At 35.2% G+C, this 13,852-nt stretch overlaps 1 protein-coding gene across 1 annotated transcript in view; it reads right to left on the bottom strand.

The window, feature by feature from the left end:
- Nucleotides 1-13,852, bottom strand: part of RAVER2 (ribonucleoprotein, PTB binding 2) — a 2,410,893-nt gene that overhangs the window by 503,673 nt on the left and 1,893,368 nt on the right. The window lies entirely within an intron of this gene.

Raw genomic sequence — 13,852 nt, 5'->3', positions numbered from 1 at the left:
TTTTCTGACATTGGTCTGGAGCAAGGAAAAAGTTTCCCAACGGGGTACTTAGCTTTTAATGAAGGCTTCAGATCTGAAATTCGAACTCGAAAATCCCAGGAGTCGGCCGACCGGCACTTGCGAACTGCTTATGCTTCGGGCACCGCGCGGCAAGAAAGACTGAAGAAAATGGCATCGGCTGCATCTTTTATACCCCTGGTGCACTGACGTCAGGGAAGAGGTGACAGCAACCGATGCCAGACCTAGACTTTGGAATTCAGGCCGACTGAGGGTAGCCTGCCAGCAGGATAACCCAAGTGTAATGATTGCAACAGTGAAACACGAAGAACATCAGAAGGTTATGGTGTTGAGAGAGGCTGGAGGGGAAAGTGACTAATACTGTGAGAGGAATCAAATGCATGGCACAGTAGGAGAGGCAAAGGGAACTTTAACCTTTTCACTAGAAATGAGAACAGATAAGGATGACAAGATATGGGTATTTAGGCAGTAAGTAAATGTAATGTGATTACTCTAGTAGAAAATGACAGGACAGAGAAAACAGTATGTCCAGCAAATACAGAAACACAATGTTATCAGGACAGGATAAAGTACTTTTTCACTGAAAAGATTCAACTACCTAACACAACAGGGGTACTGGGATTGGGGGTGGGGGTAGGGGTGTCACTAGACATCAGGGATACAACAACAGTTAAGTGCCATAATGGCACTATCAGTACAGGGTTGGGGTGTGAGGGAAATAACTGCACACAATGATTCTAACACAAGTACCATAACAGCACCATCATCAGTACAGGGATCAGAGTGGGGGAAGGAATCACTAGACACCAGGGATTTCTAACTTTAAGTGCCATAACAGCATGTACAGCAGTAACAGGATCAAGGGTGAAGATTTGGGGGGAGCCACTAGACACCAGGGATTAAGCAACCTCTAAGTGCCATAATGATACAGACTTCAGGATGGGGATTGGGAAGTGGGGGGCATTGGATACCAGGGTTTCTACCTTTAAATGCCACAATGGCATGTAGAACAGAACAGCGATCAGGGTTGGGGGAATCTCTAGCCACTAGGGCAACTACAAGTGTGCCACAATGGTACACAAAAGATTACAGTGATCAGGGGTTGAAGAACCATGGGAGGCCAGACAAGACAGGGGAGCAGGGAGTGTGTAGTGTGTAGTATGTAGTGGTAGTGTGTGTGTGTGTGTGTGTGTGTGTGTGTGTGTGTGTGTGTGTGTGTGTGTGTGTGTGTGTGTGTGTGTGTGTGTGTATTTCAGAGTGACTGTAGGGAGGAAAGCCAATGTCTACACTGGCAGCAGGTTACTACCATGACATACAGATCAACGCTGAGCTGCAAGTCACTGCAATAACGGAGATTCAAAGACATGCAAACTGGCAGATCGGCTTATTTGCACATCCTTTAATTACTTAAGGCTAAACAAATCTACCACATCAAACCCTGTCACGTAAGCAATTTCCTGCAGACCCTTCAAAGGAACAGATGCCACTTTCTGTATACCTTTAATCACCAGCCTGAGATTTTATTAAGGTACATTCTCCAGGGTGAACACCACACTTCAGGGTGGATTCAAGCAAAGAGGTAAATGAGGTGGACAAGTGCAAGGGAGGGGTTGTGAGCTCCATTTTCTACCCATAAAGATTTCCCTTTTAAACTCACACAATGAGTGAATCCAAGAACTCTTTTAGGATGTCAGAGATTCCAAGATGGCTGCCGACTAGATTAGTCCCTACTCTTTGAGCTCCTCACAGCTATTCAACTCCTGTTTTTTTTTTACAACTTTGTACCAAACTTTTTCCTCAGTTTTTTTTTACAAAAAGATTTTATAAATCTTTTTCTACGCATTTGGATTATTTTTTTCTCTGAATTTCTTATCCTGGGATTTATTTTACCTCAGAACAATTCTGGTATCACATCTGCTTGGACACTTGCTGCTTCAGTCTATTCCTGGTATCCTGATATCCTGCCAATTGCACTTCATCTCTGGGCATGGCTACAAAATCTGACTCCATGGAGACTCAACCTACAAAGGCCAAATTCTCTTCAATGCTCTCTCCTGAAAAAGATTCCAGTTCAAAAAGATTAAGGACATCTAAACAATCTACTGAAACTTCCAAAGTAAGTAATAAAGACTTAAATGATTCAAATTTTCACTTAGATGAACTAAAAATAGCATTAAATCCTATCCAAAGTGCTATCCAAAACTTCTCAGAACAATTTGCTGATTTTAGTAAAACTTTAAAACAAATAAATGATAGAATGGATATGATTGAAAATAGAAATACAGCTTTAGAGATAAAAACTGATTCATTGGAAAGTGACCTTAAATCTAAAGATAAGATTATTTCTGATACACAAGCTAAGCTGCTGGATTTGGAAGCCAGAAGTCGAAGAAATAACATCAGTATTCGTGGTTTGCCTGAATCTTATGACAATAAAATCTTGTTATCTGTGACTAAGAACATCTTCGAAACATTATTAAACTGTGAAACATCCTCAAAATCTATAATTGTAGAGAGAGCACATAGAGCATTACGTGCAAGACAGGATTCTTCCTCACCAAGGATTATTTATACTAAGTTATTAAACTTTCAAGATACTTTCCAAATCCTGGATGCAGCTAAAAGTAAAAAACAATGTATATGGAAATCTCATAAACTGTCATTTTCCCAGGATCTTCCTTCTCAAATAAAATTAAATAGACAAAAACTTTCCCCTTATTGTGCAGACTTGATAAAAAGAGGGATAAGATTTCGTATGTCTTATCCAAATACCTTGTCTTTTACAGCCAATGACAAAAGGTTTGTGTGCTCTGACCCCAAAGATGCTAAAGATATTTTTTTTAAAACATTTAAAAAGCTTCCTGACTCTGTATCATAATATGTTACTTTTAATGTATTTCAAAAGTGATATTTTTCTGTCATTATTTATGCTTTAGAATGTATATGTCTGTTATTGCTTAATCCTATTTTTTTCCCTAATAAGTTGTATTGAGTATATTCTTTATTTAATTCTGGCAAAAGCTAATATTATTGTGAAAATATATGCTTGACAGAGTTCTAGTATTATTATCTGACTTTCAAACAGTCATATAGTTATCTTTTTCGCTTTTTGCGAATATAGTGCATTAGTATTTTCTAGTTTTTAGATTGCAGTCCCCTGCGCCAGTTGTGTGGTTTATGGAGGGAGAAATTTCGCCTCTCGAGACTATACAAAGAGAAAATCTTCTGCTTGTAACACCAGCTGCATCTGTATCTGATCACGCACCTCTTACGGACTCTCGGAGACTGATGGTGACATCATCATTTGCTGTGGAGATCCGCTAGCTTCACTTTCACAGTGGCGCTTCTCGTCAGCTCGTACTAGTCTTCAGGAAGGATTCTTATACCTTTTTATTCACTCTTAGAGTGTCTGTGTCTAAGCGATGACTTTTTTTATGCATTAAATAAGTGATCTTTACACAATACCACCAGTGATTCTCTACATGTCTTTCTCGCTTTAATGCGAGTATTTGCCTTTGACTACTAAGGCGGAAGTTATTCATAAATCAACAGAACAGGTTAGTCCCATTCATTATAAGTGCACAAGAATGAGCAGACGGGAAAATGCATATTTTGAAATATAACATAATGTTAAACTGTATATTTTATCTACACTGTTTGCTTGTTCATTCAAGAACTATATGCAATTAACTATAAGTAATATGAGGGGACTGTAATTGTATGTTATGTTTAGCAAGCTATTACACAGATAAATTGTTGTAAAATTTAGATGGAGTTAACTTTAATCTCATTGGGTAAAATATACATGTTTAGGTGTAAACTGTTTGACTATTTTGGAATTTAGCTTATTTGTTTTGCTTGATTTGGATATTATAAAGAGAGTGCATACGAGTTCTGTATATTTTACATCCTGTTGCCATACTGCTTCCTTATATTCTAAAAGGACATTATAACCTTACAACTAACAGAGCTAATGATTCAAGCATTTTACAATTATTCTTTCAAAATATATAAATCTACAGTAGTATCCTTTTAATCTAGTGAATATACTGTGGGTCAAGGTATTGTCCAGTAGTTTTTATTTGTATTCATCTCTTACCACTAGATGGCGACAAAGTCTATTCAATATACAGTAAACTACTGAGTGATGTTGCTATGTAACAGCTATTTTGACAGTTAACATTCATTTATATGGGATTGTTTTATAAAAGTTAAGTCTCTTAGGGGATAGTCTTTGCTATATTTGGAATATATTTAAATCCTTATACTCATAATTTTAGATATTTTTTGTAATAGTTATTCTCTATATGATTACTGACAAGTTTGTTGTTGTTTACTGTGCGATTACTTGATAGTGCATAATCTTATTTTGTTTTGCATTATTTATAGCTATTTTCTCTATACATAACTAAAACATCATTTTATATATGATACGTTTATTACTAGTTTCTCATATGATTATTTATATATATAGTAATATTATTATATTTGTCTCTTAATATCAATATATGTTATTTTACATATGTTTTGTTTTCATCATATTATTTGTTAGGCTGTGATGTTTTTTGTTAGTTAATATCGTTTTTTTTTTTCTCTCCTTTCTTGAAATACTTGAGGAAATTCATTTTATTATTATATATTTTTACTTAATAATAGGAGCTTGTAGTTTAATATATTAAGTAGGGATTGAATATGTTGGACATCTTGAAATTAGTTAGTCTTGTATATAGGTTTAGTAGTGTAATACTGGTTTTAATTTTTGTTAGGCTTTCATTGAGTATTCTTTATGTTAACCTGATACTTTTATTATTTAAAATTTCAACTTCTATTTTATTCGCATCTGATCTTCCTTTATCATTAGGTGTTTGGTGGGTAGGCACTAGGGTCAGGATAAAGGATATAAATAAATCTTATAGTACTCTTGATATGATTTTTCTTCTACATGTGTTATTTGTTGATTTGATTGTATATTCAAATACTGTCCAGTCTAAATCTGTTTTTTTTATTATTTCTCGGATGTACTGGTTTAAGTGCTGTTGGGATTTTACTTTGTTTTCTTTACAGCATCAATACTAGTTGTATGCTTTGAATATGCCAGTTGATATAATATTGGATTCTTGGAATGTTAGAGGTATTCAAACCAAAGCAAAAAAGTAATTATTGTTTCATTTGATTTTTAAGTCACAGGCCAATATTTGTTTTATTCAAGAGTCCCATATTCCTCGACTTGATTGGAATAAAGAGAGGAATAAAAAATGGATCAAGAGGATTGTAGCCTCAGGAGACTCATCTAATTCCAGAGGTGTAGCCATAATCATTAAGCAAAAATTCGTGGGGAACATTATCGATGAGAAATTTGACAATGAGGGTAGATGGTGTTTATTTACCACTTCTATCCATGGTCTTGATAAACCTCTTTTAGTTTTAAACATATATGGCCCATGTAATTTACAGCATTTGTTCATTTTAAAAATTTATAATATTCTCACATCATATAAAGACCATTATATTATAGTAGGTGGTGATTGGAACGCAGTAATAAATCCAGAAATTGATCGTTCTCGCTCCACTGTTTCTTATAACTATCAATCTACTATGGCTCTTAATGATTTGATGATGGATTATAATTTAATGGACCCACTACATACTGTTAAAATCTCAAATAGAAATGATGTTTATACCTATTACTCTTAGTGTTATCGTTCATGGTCCAGATTGGATTTTTTTCTAATTTCTGATTCTATCTCAAAGTATATTTTAGATTTTAATATTGAACCTAGATTTTTTTCGGACCATTCAAGAATTTTATTAAAATTAAACATAAATACTAATATTAAAAATAAAATTAATTTGAATAAATGGTCTTTAAATAATAATTTACTACTAAATGAAGAAATTTGTAAACAATGTTCCGAAATTTTACAGGAAATGGAAGGTAACTTGAGATAATCAGATATCCCTTATGACATACAATGGGCTGCATGTAAAGCGAGATTAAGAGGACTATTTATCAGTAAAGCGGCCTATTTCAAAAAACTTTACTTTAAGAAAGAGGAGTTCCTAAAATCTAGAATTCTATCTCTGGAAAATCAACTTAGAATGAACCATGACTGTACTATAGAAAAGCAAATTCTTGAATGCCAAAAAGATTTAATTTTGCTTCATCAAAATAATCTATCTTTAGCTGAACAAAAGTTACTTGCTTCATATTCAGAATGGGCCCAGGTTCCTTCTAAACTACTAGCTAGAATTATTAAAATTAATTTTAACAGACCAAAAATCTCATCATTGTTTTATAAGAATAGATTATATAACACAGATGAAGAAATTATTCAGCTCTTTACTTCTCTTTTTACTGATTTATATTCAAAGTCTTCTAATTTTAGTAATGATAATCACATAAAAACCTTTTTAAATTCTCTGCATTTCCCTAAACTAAATGATAACCAACAAAGTCTACTTTCTACTCCTATATCCTTACAAGAAATCTCGGATTCAATTGATAATCTTAAATCTGGTAAATCTCCTGGTCCTGACAGTTTCACTCCGGAATTCTTCAAAACTTTTAAATTGGTAATTCTTCCCTTTCTTTTCAAAGTATATAATTATATAAGAGTTAATGATATCTCGGACATTCATTGGAATACATCTAAAACTATCTTAATTCTGAAGAGTAATAAAGAAAAATCTGACCCAGCTAATTATAGACCCATTTCTTTAATAAATGTAGATATTAAGATCTTATCATCTATTTTGGCTAATAGATTGAAACGGATTTTACCCTCAATTATTTCTCAAGATCAATCTGGTTTTATGTCCCGCAGACATGCCTGGGATAATACACTGTCCTTAGAGTCTATCATTCATCTTATTAAAAAAGATACAAACCCAATATATGCTTTGATCATTCATGCATCAAATGCTTTTGACAGAGTCTGTTGGAACTTTCTCTTTCAGACTATGTCTTATTTCAATATTCCTTTATTCTTTATAAACTTTTTAAAAGTATTGTACAAAGATATGTTTACTAGACTTTACATTAATGGTCACTTTTCTTCTCCTATAAAGATTACTAGAGGAACAAGACAAGGCTGTCCATTGTCTCCCTTTCTCTTTAATATTTACTTAGAACCTTTGTTGTTATATATTATTCAAAATACTTTTCACAATGTCCCTAGAATTCTCAACACCAAAATTTATTTCTCAGCCTTTGCTGATGACCTAGTAATTTACTTTCAAACCCCACTATCTGACTATAGAAAAATAACTAACTCTATTGATTACTTCTCTTCTGTTTCGAACTATCTTTTAAATTCCTCCAAAACCTATATATTTCCTTTAAATCATTTAGTACATAAAACATTTCTGTTTTCAGATCATCAATTTCAGTTTACTTATAATATAAAATATTTAGGTATCAACTTAGAACACAATAATAAATCTTCTTTTCAAAATAACATATATAAAGTTTGGAACTCAATATTATCTGATATAAACAGATGGGAACATCTAAATCTTTCTCTTTTATCAAAGGCTGCCATAATTAAAATGAACATTTTGCCCAAATTCCTTTACCAATTCACGTCATCTGACCAGATAATTCCGAAATCCTTCTTTGAGTCTGTAAATAAAGTTCTGGCTAAATTTTTATGGTTCCCCAAATCTGTTAGAATTTCATATTCCAGATTATCAATTTCTAAGGACAGGGGTGGTTTGGGTCTTCCTAACCTTCATCTCTATTATTTGATTGTTTCATCTAATAAACTTTTCACCATATCTAATTTCAAGAATATTTCTCATATAAATCATTCTTTATGGATAAAAATATGGTATAATTACGTCATTTCAAAAAATATAAACCCAGAAGCTGTTCCGTTTATCTCTTTGGATACCACATCTACTAAAAATCTGTCTATCTTTATTAAACAAAAGATTAAAGCTTTTCAAACTTTACTTAAACTGTGCAATTTAGATAAGATTTCTCATTTTATCCAACCAATTCATCTAAACCCAAATATAATGATTGATAACAAACCTTTTAACTTAACAAAATATCCTCTAATAAAAAATTTAAAAGTTGGAGATATTTTGAAACATATTGACTTATCTTTACCTGATTGGCGTAAGATTTTGAAAGTTAATTGGAACTATTCGCCAATTCTTCGTCAATTAAGAGTAATAATTAAAAATAAGTTTTTATGTATAGACCCCATAGAACATCAAATGAATAATCTCAACACAGTTATCAAAATACTATCTTCATCAGATAAAATGCTTTCAAATTCCTACAAGTTGATAAAGAGCTTAATGATGGATCACAATTGTCTTTTATCTAATGTATGGTTAAATTATAACTCCCGGACATCTGAGTCTCAGAAACTTTTGTCTATCAGATTTACAAAGGAATATATCCCTTTCAAAAAATTATTATACACACAATTAATGATTAATAATGATGCCTATTATACCCCATATAAATTAAATAAATTCAACCCAAACAAATCCTCAGCATGCTCATGCTGCTATCACCCCCAAGCAGATCTTCTCCACATTTTGTGGTATTGTCATTTTTCTCATAGATTGTGGACCTCTTTGAAAGTCAGACTACAGCGAATGGGGTACCATAAGTCTACATTGTCCTGGGAATTTGCTATTCTTCATATTCCATTAATTCATCTTTCAAAATCAGATACTCATGTTATCATCTTTATTTGCTCCTTATTAAAACTCTACATAACACAAAATTGGCTTGATCGCACCAAACTAAATTGGATTACTTTTCAAAAAATGGCTTATTCATATATTGATGCTCAAAGGAACATAGCTAGAAGTCCAAAAAAAAAGGCATTGAAAAAGTTAGTATTAGAAAAAGTTTTAAATATTATCAATAGTTAATGTCTTCAATTCTTTTATTGTTTTACGATGGTATTTTTTTTTTTTTTTTTTTTTTTCTTATTTATTTTCTCTTTACAGGATGCCTAACCTGTATATAGTGTATATAGTTTATAATGTTTTGTTATCAGTGCTATATGTAAACCCTCCTGAATGATTGTTTTTTTTTTTAAGTTACAATATGCTTATTCAAATCTATTTTTCATGTACAAAACTCCTAAATGTCTTGTTTTATATACTTAATAAAAAATTTATTGAGAAAAAAAAAGAACTCTTTTAGGATGTCATTCAAATTCCATCTTTTCAGAAATATGTATTTTGAGACTGGCACAGGTATCACCACTACTTTTAAATGGCCAGCTCAGACTTTTGATTTTTAAATAACATATGCATTTTACAGTTGTGCCTGCCTTTTTAATCCCATTTGCTCTGCATGTACACTATTTATTATTTTTTTGAAGATACTTAGTTTTAAGCACTTGAATATTTTTATAAATAAACATCTGTTGATACATGCTGGTATCATTACCTAGTGGTTGAAATACACTGGTGTACTTATGAGTATTTCCAAGATTATTTTCTTCTTTCATATCTTCTGTTTTAGCCTCCTTCCTGGGTTCCTGAAGCAAGTGATTTGTTTATAATTATCTATAGACAGTCTCCAACCCATTAGACTTAAACTCAACTGTAGTGCAAAACCCCTGCAGTACACCCAAAACACATTGCCTGTCTCATCTGAGAGCTCTTACACACACACACTTGGTTTCTGCCAATGCACTTGTGACAGCCCCCCCAGTCCTTCAGATAACCTGTTATTTACTTGGTATTCTGCAGCATTCTTGTTCTCTTCAGTAAAATAACCAGTGTCTTGTATGGTACCCACATGAAAGCCTTAATAAAGTCCAGGTATGTATGCAGTGTCCACTAAGAACCACCTTGGCCATTTCCCAGTAAAAGAGCTATATTATTGTAGCCTGAAGGGAACACTTGGTCTATTTAGACCCTGCTGACTGAGGTCCTTCAGCCTACTCAGCTCCATGAAGTTAAGAAACCTCTTTTTCAGTGACATCTACATTGTCCACTAATGCAATTAAAATGACTGTTGCAGAAGTATTCCCCATCCTTGTTTGGAGCTACAGCCCCTAGTGGAGTAGAACAAAATGCATTGTTTTATACCACCACTCTGCTTTTTATTTATTTATTACTTATTTACAAAAATGTAATTACCGGGAAAGTCTGCCTGGGTAGAAGTCCATTTTCTGTGCAGGGCCAGGCAGAAAGCTCTAAATTATTACAAAACATTTTAAAAACAATAATTTTACAATCCTCAAAAATAAAACAAAAACATGTGCAGTATAAATAATTCTAACAAATCAGACATAATATAAAACATTGGTTAGGAATGGATATATGGTATATCACAATCATTTAATATTTTAGAGAAATTTTAGACAACTTATAGAGAAATTAAAGGTAAGTTAGTATGATCCAAATAGGAATTGCAATAAGAAGTGAGGGAAAAACAAGCTTACGGTATATCTACAGAAAAAGTAAGTGAAGAAGGGAGAGTAAGGAGGTATAAGGAATGAAAAGGTACTTGGTCACATTTAGGGATATAGTTTATCCTGGTTTTCAGCAAGAACAGAGACAGATTTTAGCTAGGAAGTCTTTCATAGGTTCATAGGTGTGTACTAGGCCAATGGCTCTGGAGCCTTTACAAGCCTAGACCATAGAAGTGCCCTGCCATCATGCCGCCTTTAGTTCCTGGTGCCTTTATCAAGTAGAGCCACTGGAGTGATCCCTGGGGAGAACTTTATATTTCCCATCCACTCATCAAGATTTTTCTTGAAAAGGGCCAGTGAGGTGCTCTGCTTGACATGTATGGGAAGTCTATTCCAGAGCATGAGCAGTCTCTGATTTATGAACCTGTCCCTCCAGCATATTCTGTTGATTTTGGTAATGAGGTTGAGGTCTACGGAGCGTGTGGTGCGGAGGGATTTATTTAGGTGTAACTTTTCTAACAGGGCTGGGTCAGACATGGCTTTGTAAGTCAAGCAGATATTGCCTCTTAATAGATGATATGAAACAGAGAAAAGCTGGAATTTGTTTGAGTCTGTCCATGTACGGTATGTGTTTAAGGCCTAGGATCCTCTTCATGAGGTACTTTTGTGGCCTTTCCAGCTGTTGGAGGTGTTTAGTGTGGTACATGCCAAATGGGGCATTACACTTGATGATTGGTCTAATGAGGGAAGAGTAGAGAGAGATGATGACCTCTTTCTTCCTGGATGCAAAACCCTTGGTATGAGATGTGCCACATAGAAGGACTTTCTGACCACAGTGGCAATGTGGTGGTGGAAGGAGAGGTTGCTGTCAAGCTGTGTCCCCAGTGTTCAGTGAGCTACCATCAATGTGGTAATTAGTGGGAACTAAGTTTTTCCCAAAGGGAATGACGATGCATTTTTTGGCATTAAGCTTAAGGCCGTGGTATCAACACCAGTCGTTGGTCTCGGTTAGGCCTTTCTGTAGAATACCTACATCACTTGGGGAGTTAATAATGGCTCCCAGCTTGCACTCTTTGGCAAACTTCTTCAGCCAGAGTCCCTCTGTGTTGGCCTGTACTTCTGAGAAGTAGATGCCAAACAGGACAGAACCCAGGACTGATCCCTGTGGGACTCCACTTGTGACTGGTCGGCAGTCTCAGTTGGAGTCTGCTACTTTCACACTGTGGGTTCTAACTGTGAGCCAGTTTGCAACCCAGTTTGGTGAGTCTATCAATAATTCCTGAGTGGGGAATGGTATCAAAGGCCTTGGCCAGATCGAGGTAGGCTGTATGAACTGCCTTGCCCTCATCCACAGCTCTGGTTTATAGGTTCATAGATTCATAGGTAGGTACAAGGCTATTGGCCCTAGGCCCTACATAAGCCTAGTCAAATGATACCCTGGCTTTTGCCACCTAAGAAAATTATTTTCCTGTGCCCCTGACAAGCAGAGCCACAAATATGATCCCTGGGGTGAATTTCCTAGCTCCCATCCAATCATCAAGATTTTTCTTGAAGAGTGCTAATGAGGAGCTTTGTTTGATATAGATAGGTAGTTTGTTCCAGAGTATGGGAAGAATCTGGGACAGGAATCTATCCCTCCAGCATGTTCTGTTTATTGTGGTGACAAGGTTTAGGTCCCTAGAGTGTGTAGCTCGGAGGGATTGACTCACATAAGTGGTTTTGAATGAAGGGAGGGAGGGTATAGACCTTACGTATACATGTAAGGAGTTCCAGGCCTTAGCAGCTTTTGTATGAGTACAGAAAATGCCTATCAGATTTAAGTTTGTAGACAGGCAGGAGTGACCAACTTTCTTTTAACTTGTCAAAGCACACAACAGAGAGCAGTATAAAAGAGATGTACTGAAAAAAGGTTGGCCAGTTCATGTATGTGGTAACAGTATGTAGAGTTTTGCTGGGGAAGCAGAGGAAGGTAGTATAACTGCAGAAAAGAAACAAACAAAATTAAATTTATAGCACTTATATCTGCGGTGAGACAATGGGAAGGGTATTAGCCCCCAGAGGAAAAGCTAGGACTGATGTTCATGATAGGACAAGTAGAGAGAGCAAAACAGCAGAAAAAGGTAGGGCCAGAAGTGGATATGGCAAGTATGAGCAGAGACTGACTGCCGAAGGGGGAAAACATGGGAGGGTAAAGCAAGAAAATAAAGTTGGGTTACCAATTTAGGTGGATAGAAGAGAATGCAAAAAAGGAAGGACAAACAGGGTGACAACAGACAGAAGTGGGGTACTGTTATTTGGAGATGTTGTAATTTTTGACTGGAGGAACAACCATTACTGAAATCACCATACAGAGGTATATAAGCAATAGGTTGGAATGAATGTGGTTTGGCACAATAAATGTAAATTTTATATGTATTATTCTTCATTTTTCTTGTCCTGGACTGCTATAACACAACATAATATATAATCTACATCTATGAAAATGGTAACAAATAGACACAGAAAAATAAATTCAACATGTAGTCACCTCTTGTTGTTAGTTTTCTAATTTAATAGCTACTTTCATATAGAATATTCCAGCTAAGTACTTGTGGAAATGTGTCCACTTGATTTCAGCTGACCTGAAGTCCCAGATGCCAACAAGGCTCTATCAGTACCATAGCATTCAGTACATTATGCAATAGTTCACTTTCTTTTTAAAATAAAACATACAAAAATGATAAACCAATATTTTTTTCCTTTAAACTTTATGTTTCTTGATGGATTTCCCTAAACTACACATGGAAGCTGCAGCATGTCTGTATATATCTCTAAGGTGAGCTTATCACTTTTTTCTGTTTATCAAAACCACCTCCACTCAGCCTCTGGTTGTGTCACCCTTTCAAGTCCAACCCTTAATCCACAAATCACGCCTACCTTAAATCTATAATATATCCCTTCACTGAGGGTTTCCCACCTGACTTCTTAGGACAAGGGCCTTCTGGCATGCTCTTATAATTTTCACAAACTAGAGAAGGATCTAATGGGGGGGGGGTCCATTTGTGGATCTAGGCACCTTAATGAATGTGGTGGATTGGTAAGGATCCCTGTCAGGGAAAGTGGCTATTGCAATGACTTCAGGATAACTTTGCAACTTCCCCTAGCCCTGCTAAGATGCTGTGACACCCTTGCCTTCAACAGAGGTTGTTCAGTCAGCAGTATACGTCTAACACTCCCCAGGCTAGGAGAGCTGGCTGTCAGCTTCTTCATCATATCCCCCTGGCTAGTGTAACCAATAGCCTGAGTCCTCTTCCAAACATGGATTACTGGCAATGTAGACAGATGTTCTGCCTTTGTGCCACCAACAGACAAAGGAAAAGTTATACTGCTAAGGGCACCGAGGCTAATACATTACATAAAATTAATCAATCATTTATATTTGCTTTTCCAAACAAAGATAA

This window comes from Protopterus annectens, chromosome 10.part0, assembly GCF_019279795.1.
Source record: "Protopterus annectens isolate FY-2018-M chromosome 10.part0, PAN1.0, whole genome shotgun sequence".
Classification (NCBI taxonomy): domain Eukaryota; kingdom Metazoa; phylum Chordata; order Ceratodontiformes; family Protopteridae; genus Protopterus; species Protopterus annectens.
This window is presented reverse-complemented; position numbering and strand designations above follow the sequence as displayed.